The sequence below is a fragment of the Lepidothrix coronata genome, unplaced genomic scaffold, assembly GCF_001604755.1.
Source record: "Lepidothrix coronata isolate B3197 unplaced genomic scaffold, Lepidothrix_coronata-1.0 Scaffold223, whole genome shotgun sequence".
Lineage (NCBI taxonomy): Eukaryota > Metazoa > Chordata > Aves > Passeriformes > Pipridae > Lepidothrix > Lepidothrix coronata.
Genome location: NW_016690403.1, coordinates 837,158 through 853,739, shown reverse-complemented (window position 1 = coordinate 853,739; position 16,582 = coordinate 837,158). Strand labels below are relative to the sequence as shown.

Here is a 16,582-nt window from a genome sequence, read left to right as displayed (position 1 = left end):
ACCTTTCTCAACACTTTTCCTCTTCATCAGTTCTTCAGAACTGTACAGAGGTCTTGAGTATCTAAACATTAATCTTTGAAGATTGAACAGTAAAAGTTGGTCCTGGTTCAGGTTTCTGGATTGTTTTTAGATTTTTTTTTTAATACTAAGCTGTTTTGAAGGGTTATAGACGCAGATTTCACTCAGACTTTAAACCAAGGCATTACTAGGACTTTTGTTGGAACTGGAGCTCCTTACTTTTAAACCACTGGGATTATATATCATTACTAATTTTGTCCTGATAAGTAGTGACTGGATCATTACTGTCCCCTCCTTCAGTAAGTGTGTTAACATAGTCAGCCCTAAAGGAAAAAAAGTTCAGTCAGCTCCAGCTTTTTTTGGGGCCGTATTACTTCTCACAGAGCCAGTGACTGACGTAGCACCTTGGTCATCTAGATACACTCTAAACAAATTGGGTCAGTTTTCTTTCCTCATGGTAATACAGATGAACAAATAAACAGACCAAAAAAATTAACTGTTTTCATAAAATTTTGTTGCATAAACCGCATTTACATTAGCGGCTTCTAAGCAAATATATTTAATTTTCAGGAAATGGAATGCAGGGATTTGCATGAAACTGAGAGAACCATGAATTTATTCAGCAGTAAGACTAGATTAAGAGCAACACTAGGGTTTGGTGCTCAAGTTTTGTGTTTAAGAGAGACTGTGATGCTCCAAAAGCAAGAGAATACAAGAATGTAATTAAAAGTACAAGATACCCTCTGTGATTGAGTCCCTTTCCCTGTTGTCATGGGCAGTAGTGTCATATAATCCACTTATGGCTGGCTGCACACGCCAGAGCTCCGGCTTTGCCTTTGGACGTTGAGAACCTGAATTCCTGAGAAGCCCTGGAAATGCTGTGTGAATGCACCACAGGTCTCTGTGAATCCATCAGGGGCTAGTGTAGCTCAGGCTTTTTGCTGCTTCTCAGAACCATTTATCTGCATTCATTTATTCACAGACAATACTACTGCATCTGTGAAAAATCAAAGGCTTGTATGAACTACTAGGTGGAACGGGGAAAAGAAGAAAAAGGAATTCAACAAATCAGAACCTTCTGAGGGTTATGTTGCTGCTCTGATACTGATTAAAATCTACCAGTTTGAAACTTTACCCCGATTTTCAAATATGTTTGATCTTACTGACATGTTTGAGTCTTTTCTGTGCATGACTCTTCTCAGAATATTAAAACTGTACTTACTGTGTAAACACCAGTAAGACCCATTTGTAAATATGCTTCCATTATTGTTAAATATGTAAATGCATTTCAAAGTTTAGGGATTTTTTTCCCACTGGATCACTAATTATTGAGTTCTGTGTCTTACTTTATATGCCCTCCTGGAATAATGTCCTTTTCCTTTTTGAATGAAAGGAAAAAGAAGTCTTGGCAAAATATTAGGAAGACTATTTGAATTTCCTTCATAAAATGTGCAAGAGGAGCTAAGTTTATAATATTAAGCATATTCTGTGTCCCATCAGCATCCCCCAGCTGAATAGCACACATCCAATTTGTCTTCTTTTAAAAGGTTTATTTTAGCAGCTTCTTTTAGTAAGCATCTCCTGAGTATTAAAAGGCCAGTGCTACAGGGAGCCACCCAGTCATTTCTTTTACTTCACTTCTCTTTGTTGTGAATTAGAGAAGTCACATTTTCTGTCGTTGATCATATAACTGACAACTGCCTTTTGTCCAACAGCACCCTGTTCCAAGTTAGACTCCTGTTGTGTAAAAAGATGAACAAGACAATCTGTCTTATTCAACTAAGAGACTGGGATGAGGCAGAGAAATAGAATTTGCCTCTCTCCCTCCTTTGTAAATTGGGGGAGATGAATACATTTGCTTTTTGGAGCCTGTTGGATGTGAACAGCAGCAGCTGTTCTGGGATGGTCTCTGCACCCCCTTGGCTGTCCCTTATGATCTCACCTGAGTCCAGCCCAGCAATCCTGGCACAGCAGCACAGACCTGTGATGGCAGAGCAGGAAACCTGGGCAGGACTGCAGGCTTTGAACAAGTCCCATGATTTCAGCCTGGGATTTCCCTGCAGAAAAATGACATGATCAAATTCTTTTTAAAGAATTTGCAGGAAGAGTCAGAGACAGGTAAAAAAAATAAATCTCTAAGCCATTCAAATAATTGGAGCCTGCCTTCCAAAATGCTCAAAGTAGCCTTTGCATGGTAAAGAAGGGGCTTCGCTGTCTGTCACAGAGCTAGATGGTTTCATGAGCTGAAATAGGCTTTGGACAGATTGTTAAATCTAATTTATCTTGAAATTTCAGTAAATGTTTTCTTTCTGTGGGTTTGAAACCTTCAAGAGTGAAACAGAGATACTCCCTTTCTCAGCAGTTTTGAAATTCTTTGCACCAAGGAGTTGTGTACTCTTGTATTTGTTTTCTATTTATGAAGTGAAATGTTCACACTATCAAATACACAAATTTCTCTATCAAGATCAAACCATCAAATTCTAATGAGTCTGTGGTTACCAAGACAGTTTGAAAATAAACACAGCTGAGAAAATTAGCTGGAAAACATAATTTTATAAGTGATCTGAGCAAACTTTAAAAAGGGATAGTGGTCACAAGACAAGAAGAGAAGTTTCTTGGGAGACAAAGCTCCCATGAGAATAATGAACATGTTTACCTTATAAAAGGCTTGTCAGCAACATATGCTTTGGGCATTTAAGCAAAGAAACAGTTTGAAATTTGCTGAGAAAGCGGCATGAACTGGACAACAGGCTTGGAATAAGTGAATGGCAAATTGAGAAGTGTGGTGGCAAGATTACACTTTCCAGCTGTTAATGTCATCACCTTGTAGGATGTCATTAGCACTGGGATGAAAGATGATCTTTCTCATTCACTTAGGAATACCATTGCTGAAAATTAGATGTTTTGCAACTGCTGAAAATCTCTTGAAAAATGTGTTTGTTTTCTTCTTGAATTTTGAAATTAAAATAGTCTGAAGTTTCTGTGACAACTTGCTACAGTTGAAATATGGCAAATTTGGTACATAGGCTACAGGACTGCAATTGAGTCTCTAATACTCGAAGTTAATCTGATACCTACTATCTGTTCAGCCCCTGACAGAGAATGTGTCCCCCATTTCTTTTTCTTCAGCATCTACCTACTAGAAAAGAAGAAATAAGCTCTTATGATGTGGATGTGATTACTAAATTAATTGAAGGATCATAAAGAAACTTACTTTTAAAACTGCCTTTAATTTGGGGGAAAAAATTGGATTTCAAGGTTTTGTTTGCTTTTTATTTTAAATTGCTTTATTTCCCAATGAATTAATTCATTTTGTAGGTGATATATGGCAAAGATATAAGTAAAATAGTTTTATCATTGTACAATTCTGTCTAAAAGAAATGCATGCCAGATTGCTATTCCTTCATGCTCATCTTTCTGTCAAAGGACAGTGGTTACCCTGTTTACCCTTTCAGTGTATTTCCTCTGCCTTCCAAAATCTTCAGGGGGACTGGATGCACATATTGCTGCCTATGCTGCTCCCCCCTGCCACTGAGAATTCCGAGTGGGGATGAGTCATCTGCTCCCAGATTGTCCTGTTGGTACCTGGCAGCACAGGCAGCTGGCACAGAGCAGCTCAGACTGAGGGAACACACTCTGCAAAGATGCTTTTGTGCTGCTCCTTCGTTCCGGAACAGAGCTGGGCACAGGGAAGGAGTGTTTTCTAATGGATACGTACAAGGTGGAGTTATGCACCTGCAAACACATGTACAAACATACATTCTGATTTTTCATATTAAAGGCCTAAACATTTAAGCCTGTATGCACAGGAGATTGAGCCCAAGTTTGCTTTTATGTCCAAGAAAATCAAAGGTCCGAACGGACAGAAACCATAACATTTGAAATCTCAGGTTGATTCTTAGACATTATTCAGTGTGCAGTCTAGCATAAACACATCAGTAATGGACAGAAGCTTGATTTTGGCAGAGCTACTGGGCAGAAAATGAAACATTCTATATGAAACATTTTTGAAGGATATGGGACAGACTGCTGTTCAGTTGTTAGTACTTGTTCCTACCTACCTGCAGGCATATAAATACCATTTCAAAGTACAGATGGAACTGGCTGAGCTCACGTGTACGGATCGATACAAGTATTGTGTGGTTTGTTGTTTGTCTCAGTGCTTTCTATGTGTGTCATAAGGATTAAAGCTTTCTGGGAAATCATCTGTGAATCTTTCTGTGAAAGCTGAGGGCTCTCTCTAGATGCTTGTTGAGGCATCTACAAATAACCTAAACCAAACTGAAGCCAAAAGGCTCCTTCCTGGCTGTGCAGGGGGAAACAGCACCAACCAAAGCTGGTAGGAAACACAGAGGAGTAAGCTGTGTAACTGCCCCTTGCCCCAGCACTGCAAAGACCTTTTATTTTGCTGGCATTTTTGCCCCCTGCCATTCCAGCCACCTTTCAATAGTGACTGACAGAGGGAAGCAACAGTTTTCCTCTTCTGAACTGCAGAGGGAAGGAATCAGGGAGTGACAGCAATGCTATTTAACAGGCTGTGTCATCATGTCGTTCTACATGTTTGTCACCTTTTTATAAGCACCCTCACCAACAGCAAGTCATTCTGTAAGTGAATAAGAGAAGGAATGCCATACTTTTTGAAACCTTGCTGGCTCTCCAGATGATCTCACCTATGTAGTCAGGTTCCCAATTTTCTTATGATGTTTCAGAGACAGACCTGTTTTAAAAGAGGATGTTCTCTCATATCTCAGGAGTTAAGATACAGAAAACAAAAATCTAATCCACTATTATTTCAATTTAAGTAATCTTTACAGAGCCATTCACAACTAAAGATGTTAATTTATCAGGAATAATATTTATCTCAGGACAGACAGTTACAGTAGGGGAGTAGCAGGTTCTACTGCATATTCTCTGTTTTTCTGAATCTTACATAAACTTTGCTATCTTGACTGCACTGGCAAGTGTCCAAGTCCTAACCCAGCAGAAGCAAGTTCTCCATGTGTGACTGTCAGCCCAGGACACGCTGGTCCTGTGATTGTTTGGATGTGTTTCTAGCACAGGTGGAAGGCACAAGCTCCAAATGAGAAGGAAACCCTCCTTCAGCAGGAGCACCTGGGGTAGGAGGTCCTGGCAACTGCAGACTCACTGCACCTGAACGGGTGTGGAGCTCTTAACTAATGATAACAGTGAGAATGCCTGGGATTATATAATTGCAGTAATGGGGGTGATTCTTTCTTTTCAGTGAACAGGAACTGCTGGATGAGAGAGAGATGGTTTCTAGCCTGGCATCCTTCTTCAGATTTGAAGAATCAGCAAACACAGATTCTTAAGTCTCAAGAGTTCTGCTTTTTCTGGAGGTCAGTCCTTTTCTACATTGCCTAGAGAGAATGCTGAGTCCAAATGCCCAGTGACAAAGCCCTGCAGGTCCCTGCTGGCTCTCTGTCAGTTGGGTGGTGGTGGCTCAGTGGGTTCTATTCAGTCATGTGGGTGGGAGACAGCAAGGATGTACAGACAGGGCACAGACACATCCAGTATCTGTGTCTGTGATAGAAAGATAAAGCTGCCTGGATAAAAATATGCAAGACTGCACAAGATACATAAATTAGACAAATTATTTAAGAGATTGTAATATGCTGGTTAATAGTCTTTCCTTGAGCAAATGTCTTTAGGAGTCCACATTTAGAAATCAGCCTAAAGGAACAAACCCACTTTAATGTGTGTGTTTAATGAGACTTTACCAACTATTACCTAATGAGGTTTGTTTTATTGTAGACACTTAAGGTTAAATTTAATTGTTTTCACATAATTTTGGAATAAAGATAATTTTCTTATAAACTTACTTCTCACATATGGATATTTCTCTACTTGATTTTTCTTCCAAAAGTAAAATTAAAAACCTTCAACTCATTTTAGAGCTGAGGGAAGGTGAAAAAAAAGAACTTATTTAATATTCAGTGGGTTTTGTTTGTGTACTTTTACACAAGGCTGAAATACAACAAAAGTGGGAGTAGCTTGTTTGCCTCTTACTCAGAGTCACTTAAACCACTTTATTACCTGAATGATTTCTTACGTGACCAGAGAATCCATATTTTTCTCTTGGAATCCTATGGTTCCCTGGGTTTTGGGTTGTATGTTACCTAACAAACTAAGTGTTAATTTATTGCAGTAGCTCTGAATAAGATTAATCCGTGTTAGGTCCTGAATGCCTCAAATATATGATTTATTCTACTAAACATGTTACTATTTCACTCTGGAGTAACTGTGGAATACATTGATAACCACTGTTATCCCCTCTAGCTCCCACTCCTTGACTGTGATCAGAGGTTGGATTTATGTCACTTCCCTCCAGATACTCACCTAAGCACTTTAGTAAAATTAATTCATCTATATTTGTCTCTGTTTTATATATTCTCTCAGAAATGGTTGTGTAATAGAAATCCATAATTTAAATGCAGGAGTTCCAAGGTTGTGCTTGTATTTTGATACATTGAGGAATGTGCTATTAGCTGGTACTTGAACAGTGAGCAGGGGCCTAGTGGAAGTGCTTGGCAGGCACAAGTTAAACCATCTTTTAAATACTGAACACTGTTGAGCATCATTTATACAAAGTCTGTTAAGATAAATATTTGAAATGAAAATTTTTGATTGTCCCTTTCATTGTGGCAAATAATTTTCATGTAATTATAACCATCAGTGTTTCCCCTGCTTCTTTGCCATCTCAGGGGAAAAAAAAGGAGTAAATGAATAAGATTTCTCCAAGTATTATTTGTGGATTATTTGGTAATTCATTTCACGATACTGAAATTTCTTTAACCTCCCATGTTGGAGAGTATTTGGCACACTTGCATAAAACACCCCTTCTGACACCTGAATCTTTCCCTCTGCTTAGAGATAAGCCAGTTAAGTGTTCCTTAATTAGGTTCATTCTCAACAGTGGCTTGCTGTTAATAGGAAAGATTAGATGTTTGCATTATAGAAACCAGCGAGATGCACGTTTAGTGCTCTGTATTTGTAAAAAGATTTAGAAAAATGTTTTAGTCTCAACTTTTCTGACATACTGAAAGCAATACAAATTACATTTATCACAGATTTTACCTGTGGAGTTAGCAGCTTTTTATCTCTCTCAACCTTCATATTCACCTAACCTGCATATTAGTCATAATAATATTGAACTATGCTTGTTATTTTACATCACTTGGAACACTACCAAAGGCACGGTGCTGTAAAAGATTAACTTTCCAAACATCTTGGAAAACGTAGCCTGTCTTTGTAAATCTCCTTCTGAGGTACTTTATACTCAAATTTTTTCTTACCTGTTTGCAAATATTTCAGACTATCAAATATATGGACTAAACTATTAATTTCTCCTGCTGCAAAAAAATCCCTTTCTTATGTTGCAAATAAATCACTGTATATTTACATCCAAGGTGCTGCATTTCTTTTCTAGTAAAAGTTGTTGAGCCTCTCAGAGAACATAAAACTTTCAGTGACTTTGCTGTTTTTACATTTGTAAAGGCTGTTCTTAAACGCCTTGCTATAAACAGGAGCTTGCCATCTCAGGCACAAAAATGGACATATGTATTTGAAAGCTTGCAAATAAAGAAACACAGAGCAGGATTATGAAATCTGATCCAGAACATGGGTTCTTATGTACAGGCTTGTGGAAGGAAAGCTGTAACCCCGAGTCCTTGGTTCTCTGAGCAGCACAGAGGGTGGCAGTGAGTCCTGTGTGCAGGAAGCCCCAGAGCTCAGCACAAAGGGTGGCAGTGAGTCCTGTGTGCAGGAAGCCCCAGAGCTCACCCAGGGCCTGGGAGAGCTGGGGGGACTCAGGACCTGCAGAGTCCAAGGCAGCACTTGCACTGTGCCTCTGACAGCAACACCAATACAATGGGTGTGTCTGATACCAACCCCCAGAAAACCCAGCTGTGCTCCTGGGCACAGGCTGGGCACTGTTACCTGGCCCTGGCAGGGTTGTAGCAGGAGCATGGGAGTGTATTTTCCCATCAAGCAAAGCCACAGTTTAGCAGGTTTATCTGAATGCCTGCTATCAAACCTATGGTTTCATGGGATGGTGCCTGTCTCTTCCCAGCACATTCATCTCCTCCTGCTTCACCATTGGTAATTTTACTTTCCATAGCCTCATTCAAACTTGATAACAGTGAAATAACCCATCAAATTAAAGCCATCTGAAAGTATATAATTGGTTCACTGAAACAGCTTCTATTTCCTTCACTATTTCTTATGTTTATTAGTTCTTGTATGTAGTAGGTAATATATTTATATGGATCTATGTAAACATATAATCATAATCAGCTGTGCCATCTTTCCATATATATGCCAATACATGTAAAATATAAGAGGCAAAATAGTTTAGGCAATGGACAAAAACCATTATGTTATAGGACAACTGAAAGAAAAATAACAGTTTAATGGCAGCTATTTTTATCCTCTTTATCCTATTTCCCAGTATAATTATTTCTAGATCAGTGTCCTCCTTTTTGCATGCAGGCTTCTGTGAATATGCTGATTTTTTTTTCCCTTTGCTCTAATGTATCCTTTTAATTTGTTTCCTCCAATTTGTATAGCTACCTTTTCTCCATTTCTCACAAAAGCATTCATAGCATTTGAAAATGCTTAATGCTTATATTCTTTTGTAAGCACATTATTTTCATTTATACATGTCAGCCCTTTCTTCCTGACAGTACAGGTATTTCTAATTGAATCTCACACATGCAAACATTGCAGTTGTAGATAATAAGATACAGATGCTGTTCCAGTTTAATCAGTGTGTTGGGTCGTAGTGGCCTTAAGTCTCTCCCATAAATTGAGCCTCCTAAAGTGCTTGAGTCCATGGGGAAGGATCCTGGTTCCCTTTGAGATGCCTTGGGATCCACGATGGTCACTGTTGGATCTGCTGTGCATCATTTCTGACCTGGCAGTGCCACTGTTTGCTCTGGGACAGGTGTGGGAGCTGGGCTGGAAACTTCTGCTCAGGAAGTTTTCATCAGAGACTGCAATTCCACTGCCTGGACATTATATTAGTACTGTGCTTATCTTTTGAGTAATTTTCACCCAAAGTTTATGTGAATAGAATTGTCTGTCACCAAACTCTAAACTTGTTCCCAGGTAGCATTTGCTTTACCAGTAGTGTTTGAGAAATGCTGCAGCAGTAATTTTAGATGACCTGATGCTGTTGACTTTTGCCACCTTTTGTTGTGTCCAGTGAGTTCCATCCACCTTTATATGCCAGTAAATGTAGTGTTGCTCTGCACACTCATCTTTTACATCTTGGAAGCCTTCTGGTTTAGCTTAGCTATGCCAAAATCTGAAATTATCAGTGGCGTCCTTGGGTGCATGTACTATTCTAATTTTAATATTATTAAATATGAACCTACAAACACATATGTTTAAGTTCACATAAATGCAAAAATATTGATTCATGAGAAAGAACCAGCATATATGAATCTTGCCTCATGAGAAAATGACAGCTGACAAGAAAATGAGAGTCTCTTAAAGGCCCAGGTCTTACTAAAATTTGGTTTTGTGTACAACTTTCTATAAAAGTCCACACTTGTTAGGAAGGACAAATTACAGCAGTAGCCAGATGGAAAAATTCTGCTTATAAAAAACCTTCTTTTTCCTATCTTTTTATTAAAGTAAATACTTTGACAGAATTTTTAAGTTCTGTCTCAGTTGCAGAGAACCCCAAGCTTCTTCCCATGAGGAACATCTGGAGGCTTTGGAAGCTTTTTTGAGCCAGGTGCTCAGCAGGCCCACTGTCCCCTGACTAGAGGGGCAGGATCTAAACCTGATCTAAGGCTTCAGTCCTTCCAACAGCAGCTCTGAACAGAGTGGCCACTTGCCATGTGTTATTATTTGGGCTCCCATTCACCACAGAGCAGGAAAACTCTCTTGGAAGCTGCAGAGAATGTCTGTGGTTCTGGATTTTGTTGTCTTTCACAAACTCAGATATCAAAATCCATTGCAAAAACCCCTTTTTCTTTTCTTCAGGGGTAGTTATGATACTGCCTTCCTTGTCCTTCTTTTCTCTGATGTCCTTGCCTTACTGATTTCGGTTATTTAGCTTGCAGATGTCTGTTGAGAATCTTAGTCTCTGCAGTGCCTAATACAAGTGGCTCTTGTGGTGCTTCTGCATGACAGCCTTCACTGGCAGGGTAACGTTCATCTAATGAAGCTTTGAAAATTATTAATCAAATACCTCACAGGAATTTCCAGCCTTCCTCGAGGATGGATTTTTTTTAAATCAGTGGCAGATTTACCAGCTAAATTTTAGTCAAAAATTCTTTCCGTGGGAGTATTGTTGAATGTCTGTCAGTTCCAGCAGCCAAAGACTATCAAATAATCCCAGTTATCACTGGCTGACAAGTAGCTTTTGATCAGCAGACAAAAATACTAACATTTCTTCCCTAATAAAATATCTTCGGGCCTTGGTCCTCTTTGTTCTGATTATTTTCTATTATGTCCTAAAAAACTTTAAAAAATATATAATTGCTTTACTTATTCCTTTTGCTAATATGATATTTTTACCTTGTCTTTTGGTATATCTGAGATGAGAAAAGAAGCAACATACTTTCATAGAATCATAAAATAATTCTAGTTAGAAGGAACCTCTGGTGGAAATCTGTTTTAGTCCCCTACTCAAAGGTTGGATTCAGCTTCAACATCAAATCAATTTGCTCTAAGCTCAAATCTACCTCAGTTTTGAGTGTTTCCAAGGATGGCCTTTTACAGCCTTTTTGGATAGTCTGTTCCAATGTTTGACCAATCTCCCAGTGAAGTTTTATTTTTATTTATCTAGCTCAGATTTCTGTTCTTGCGGTTTTGTATTTGTTCTGTTTTCTTCATGTTTAAAGTAGTGCATTAATAGTGTTTGCCAGAGAGTAAAGAAAGAAATCCAAATATTCTCAATGAGTAACACAAAACCCCACGTAGAAATGGGAGGAAAGGTGTGATTTGGGTTTAGTCTTCAAGTACCGCATCAGAAGTTCATCCTGACAGAAACTCTGTGTGTGAAACTCAACCTTCCTCCCCCCCGTGCTGTCCCTGGCACATCTGGGTGCTCCAGTCTGCAGGAGGGGCTGCAGTGCCACAAAGCACATCCCTGCGGTCAGTGTCGGACACTGTTTGTGACCGAGGGGAAACAGAGACCGTGGGACTGCAGAGGAATGGGAGAGCAATGGGCTGTAGCGATGGCCGAGGAGCAACGAGCCCTGTTCGGGTGGCAGTGCTCCTCCCGGGGCAGTTCCAGAGCACGGCTGGCATGTGCTCTGAGGGCTGTGACATGTGCTCTGAGGGCTGTGACATGTGCTCTGGGCCCGAGGGACAGGGGGTTCTCGCAGGCCCCGGGGCTGCAGCCGCTCTGGGCGCTGTGCCCGCGGCTGTAGGTGCGGATCCCCGGGACACAGCGCAGCTCTGGGAGCCGGGCAGGGCTTGTGCCGCCTCCCTGTGCCTTGTTTTCCCTTGTTTTCCTGTCTCCATCTGCTGGGAGGAAGGAGGTGGCACTGCCCTGCAGGGACAGTGTCCCCAGGGCTGCCCCAGCACCCGGCGCTGCCCTGGCGGGACACGGGACACGCTGACTGTGCTCAGCTCAGGACCTCGAGCTCACGGACGGTCTCTTCCGAGTTCTTGCAAGTGATAAATGTGTCCGTTTTGTCAGAAAATACAGGCTAGGCACTGAAATCTTATTCTTGAGGGAAACAGGGATTTTAAATTCTAAAAATGCATTAATGGGGCAGAAAGAGACTTGACAATTCAGATTAACTTTTCTTTATTTAAAGAAGACCTCCATTATGTGAGGAGGCTTAGAATTCAGAAGCCTTTGCAACATAGGCAGACTCTCCTGACAAATCTCCCTCTCCTCATTCCTGAAGCAATGGCTATGCAACCAAGAGGGAATTCCTTGGGATAAGTGAGCAAGCTTTGGGTGTTTGCACTGCTTTTATTTTGGAACCCAAAAATATAAGCAGCAGAATTAACAAAATTGTCTTCTGCTTTGAAATGTCCACACGAAAAGCTAAAAGGGTCTAGACCCAACATCTTTGGAAAGTCAGTGCTGAAGCTGGTGAAGCAAAGTGCTTCAGGAGTGGTGGCACAGGGGCAGCATTGCTCAGTTGTTCCATATAGAGGGGACAGGGAACTTCTTGTAAATCCATCTACAGCTTTTCTGGGGGTTTTATAAGAAAACCTATAAACTAAATGTTTTTATAAGCAAATGTATAAACTACTATGAAACATTTCTCAAGTAATGAACCCTTTAATAGAGATTATTTAAGAGAAAGCAAGGAAAAGGGTCTTAAAAAGCTTTTAGAGGTTTTGGCTTTTGCATTTCAGAAAGGGTAATTGGCAAACCAAAATTCCAATAAGAGACTACAATTCTGCCTAATAAATAAGAATTTATGTAGAATCTGATATGTGATTTGATTCTTACTTTCCTTTTAGAGGTAATGCACGAGGTGATAAGGTTAATCCTTTTTGTTTACTGTCATACAGAAAGTCTAATCCCAAATTCTTAAGGGGAGGGAGCGAGAAAAGTGGAAATCCAGATAGGTACTTGTAGATTATCTTTAGCTTTTTTTTTTTTTAATACCATGTGTATTCAGACTAACAACTTAGCCTGAAAATAAAGGAAACATTTCCATATTGAATCACAATGAAATTAATAATTGGAAAATTAATAATTGTTTAGACCTATTTAAAAAAATTCCTCCTTTTCTCAGTGTTCTCATCTCTAACAGAATGTAGTAGAAGAGCTCATTTGCAAACTTATTAGCACAGTAATAAAAATAATTTTCCAGGAAATAAGGTTGTTAGAAAGTTCAGTAGGGTATGGCCTGATTTGAAGGCCATTGAAGTGTTTCTCTTTTTAGAATATGGATTAACTCTTAATATATCATTTAGAAGTCAATTCCAAAAATTCCTATTTCCTTTTAGTGCAAACAAGCTTAAAACCTTCTGATTTGTTCCCAGACAAAACAGCTTTCTTGAACTTAAGCCCCTGAGTTACAGCATAGTTGTGGGAATTTAAGTAAATATTGTACATAAATTTATTTATCTATGTAATCAACATCTATTGTTTGATAATTCATGAATTTGCCCTCCAAATTGCACACATAATGCTACTACATTAAAGGAACTAAAAGTAATTGGGTTATTTTGTGTACGAGATACACAGTCCTGAACGCAGGAGACTTTTTTGGGACTATCTCAAACCATGACAACTTTTACACCCAGAACGCTGTTGTGTCTTCATACATCCTGAGGACTAACAGCAATATTTTGAGTGCCTTCAGGTTTCAAAAATTATTAATACATTTTTCTAAACATTTACAGTTATTTGTATGTGGAAAGCAAAATTAAGTATCACTTATCTCTTAGATGCCAGTTAACCATTTATTCACATTAAAATCTACCAAGAACATTGGCCTAAGAGAAAAAAGTATTTTTTTCTCATTGAAGACTTTTTACCTCAATTAAAATATCTATACATTTGTCACCATGGGATAAGTTTCATAAATCATAACTCAAGGAAAAACTACCCCTAAAATAATTAAATTAGAATTCTCAACTCCATCATCTTATAAAGATTTTGTTCAAGATTTCAATTCGATTCTTCTGATCATTACAAAATCTCCAAATTTGTTGCTTAGAAAAAATAAGGTAAAGCTTCCCCTACTGGTCTGTTTTCTTACTTTCTTAATGCAAAAAGGTTAAGCTACAGCTGTTTGGTGCACATAGTTTTCCTGCCATTATATTTAGGACTTGGAATGTAAAGAAAAAGAAAACTGAAGTTCCAGATTTCTAGAACTACAGTATCCATCACCTGGATTGCTGATGCAGAATTAGTAAGTGTGGCAATCACCCCTCACTGCTCAGGGATTCACCTCTTGTACGTCCTGCTGGGTAACACACGTGGGGATTTTTTTGGCACTGTTTTAGCCTGAAGTGGTGACTGAGTGACCATGTCCAGGCAGAGGCTGTTGGGCAGTTTTGTCCCAGCTTTAGTTCTTGGGCTCTAAAACAAGATCTCTGGCTGGAGACAGAACGTCCCAGTGGAATTGCTCCCAGGTCAGTGACAGCACAAGGTGGAGGGACTGCTGGAAAATCAAGGTTCTGCTGCATCAAATCGGTCTGACAGGAGCACATGCTTGTACTTTGTTCCAATTTACAGTCTCAGTTTATGGCCTGAAGGAGCCTTTGCAGTGGGAAGTAAAGAGGGCAGTGGTGGTTCTGTGGCCCTGGCAGCAGGGAGGGAGGGAGGGATGTAAAGCCATCCTTGCACATGTCCCACCAACCAGTCGCAGTTGTCAGGGCAGAGCCCAGGAGAAAGATGCCCTAAGACATACTCTTCTTTCAAAAAAACCCAAGTCCAATGATAACAAAATAACTTGTTAGTTTTTAAATTGAATCTGAATTAAGAAATCCAGAAGTAAATTGCTCTCAGATATGTGTGTTGTGATAGTGTCACCTCTTCCTTTTTTCTTTTTTTCCCCCGGGGACATCATTTGGTATAACATGATCACAAGAAAGTGATGATGAAATGAATGTAATAAATCATTGCAAAAGGCATTTTATTTTAAAAGTAGTGAAGCTGAATGAAAAATTAATTTTGTACAGTGAAGGCTCTATAGTAAAATTTGAGAACATTCTGGGTTTGATTTCGAGAGGCTGCAATGGAATATGGCTCCTGGGTTGCAAGACTTTTTAGTCACTTTAAATACTATTTCCAAATAACCCATTACTTTTTAACATCTCAAAGTTGGCAAACAGAAAAAAAAAAGATCTGTAACCACTGGGCACGTTGTCCAGCAGTGCTGAAGACAAGAGCTGCACCTCCCAAAGAAGGCTCTATTTAGGTGCTTTGACAGTACAGTCAGATGTTTAACAGAATTATTTAAAGGCAATTTAGACAGCAGTATCTACTTCCCACTGAATTTCACTTAGTCACTTCTGTAAATCCCATATGTATCTTCTTCATCTTTAGGCACTTTAAATATCTGGCCCAAAGGCAGCTGAAAATCCTGTTAAAGCTATAGGCAGACTTCTGTTTTCTGCTACTGAAAGAGAGCCACATTTTTAAGGCTTGTCCTCAAATTAGTAGGAATTTCAACCTTGGACACTTGTTCATGGGGATATTAAAATTGTTTGTGACATTTAGTTAGTGTGACCTGTTAGAAACATCTGTGCATATTACTTTTCACTAGCATAATTAATTTTGTGAGAAATGTAACCACAACCGCAGTACTTTCATCAGCTTTCCTTTTTCTCATTTCTTTTTCTCTCTTTCAGAAATTAAACTATTAAACGTTCCTGGCTGAAGACCAATTCTAATATTTTGTAAAATTAAAAAGTCATAAATCAAAGTAAGTATAGCTATTTCCTTATAGAAACAGTATTTTTTAAGTAACAAACTCCTGCAGAGTGGAAGACATAAATTAGTGCTTTTTTGTTTGTGTTTTTGTTTGGGTTTGTTTGGTTGGTTTTTTTATAACATGTATATTAAGCTTTTCTACTTTTTTAAGCTTCCACAGCAGTATGGACTAGGGAGGAGTAAAGCCCCCACTGCCATGTTTCTACTCTAAAACAAGTATCTAAACAATTGAGTGGGTTTATTTAACAGATTACTCATAAAACCACCCCAATGGGAAACCCCTTCCTGTCCAGTCTGTTCCCCTGACGAGCCAGCACACTGGGGGACAATGGACAGTGCTTTTCTTTTCTAGACCCAGTGGATGTTGCCATTAGTTTTGCTTGATATTGTTCAACTGAATGCATGGAACAGAGTTCCAAATGCATCATGGAATATGTTAAATCTGTGTGCAGTGTATGCCTGGCTTCATCATAAATACAAACCTTCACTGAGGAAGGGACATGGGACTGGAGGATGAGATCAGTGGGAGTGCTGGGATGGTCTCAGGCCAATGCTACTGATTCATTTTTTAGGCACCTGTTCTTATAATGAATCAATTCCTATAAACAACAAATTCGTAGCCTTAGCGTGAACACTTTAATATTGAGTTTCAGGCTAGAGAGGTCTCTATATTATTAATCTTTAAGGGTGTTTAAGATATAATTTCATATAAAACACAGATCATTATCCATGGCTTGTTGGTACTTGCATTTCAGCAAGGAAATCCTGCTTGCAAGATTATTAATGAAAAGACAGCACATAAATTTGCAAGCAGGCGAGTATACCCAATATGTACTTGGATTCTTCCCAGTAGGTTTTGGGATAATCTATTCAGAAAAAGAAAGTACTAACAAGTAACTTCAGTGATGTAGCTAAATTAACTGAAAGGTGTAAAGGGTGAACACAAAGCAACAGCACTGACTAGTTCATAAGTGAGCCAGTAGGGTTTTTTCCTGCATACAAATATACAAACCAGAAGCTGATTATAGAGTCATGACTTGCAAAATGCTTTATTAGAAGAAGTAATAATACACTGATCACTTGCACATAAAAGTTGTAAATGGTTTACCAATTGCAAACTAGGAGTGGAGAGATTCTCTTCTTATTTGTTTGGTTTCTTCCGCTGCTATATTTTTT

The 16,582-nt window shown here is 39.1% G+C and overlaps 1 protein-coding gene across 7 annotated transcripts in view; it reads left to right on the top strand.

Annotated features, from left to right (window-relative positions):
- The window catches only part of GABRB2 (gamma-aminobutyric acid type A receptor beta2 subunit), a 159,660-nt gene that overhangs the window by 6,431 nt on the left and 136,647 nt on the right, over positions 1-16,582 (top strand). For 6 of the 7 annotated variants that reach the window (XM_017833868.1, XM_017833864.1, XM_017833866.1 and 3 more), the window contains 2 exons: positions 5,261-5,375; positions 15,325-15,398. The gene's annotated coding sequence lies outside the window, so the exon portion shown is untranslated. Of the gene's footprint in view, positions 1-5,260; positions 5,376-15,324; positions 15,399-16,582 lie in introns of those variants that run through there. The other variant, XM_017833863.1, reaches the window with a different exon arrangement.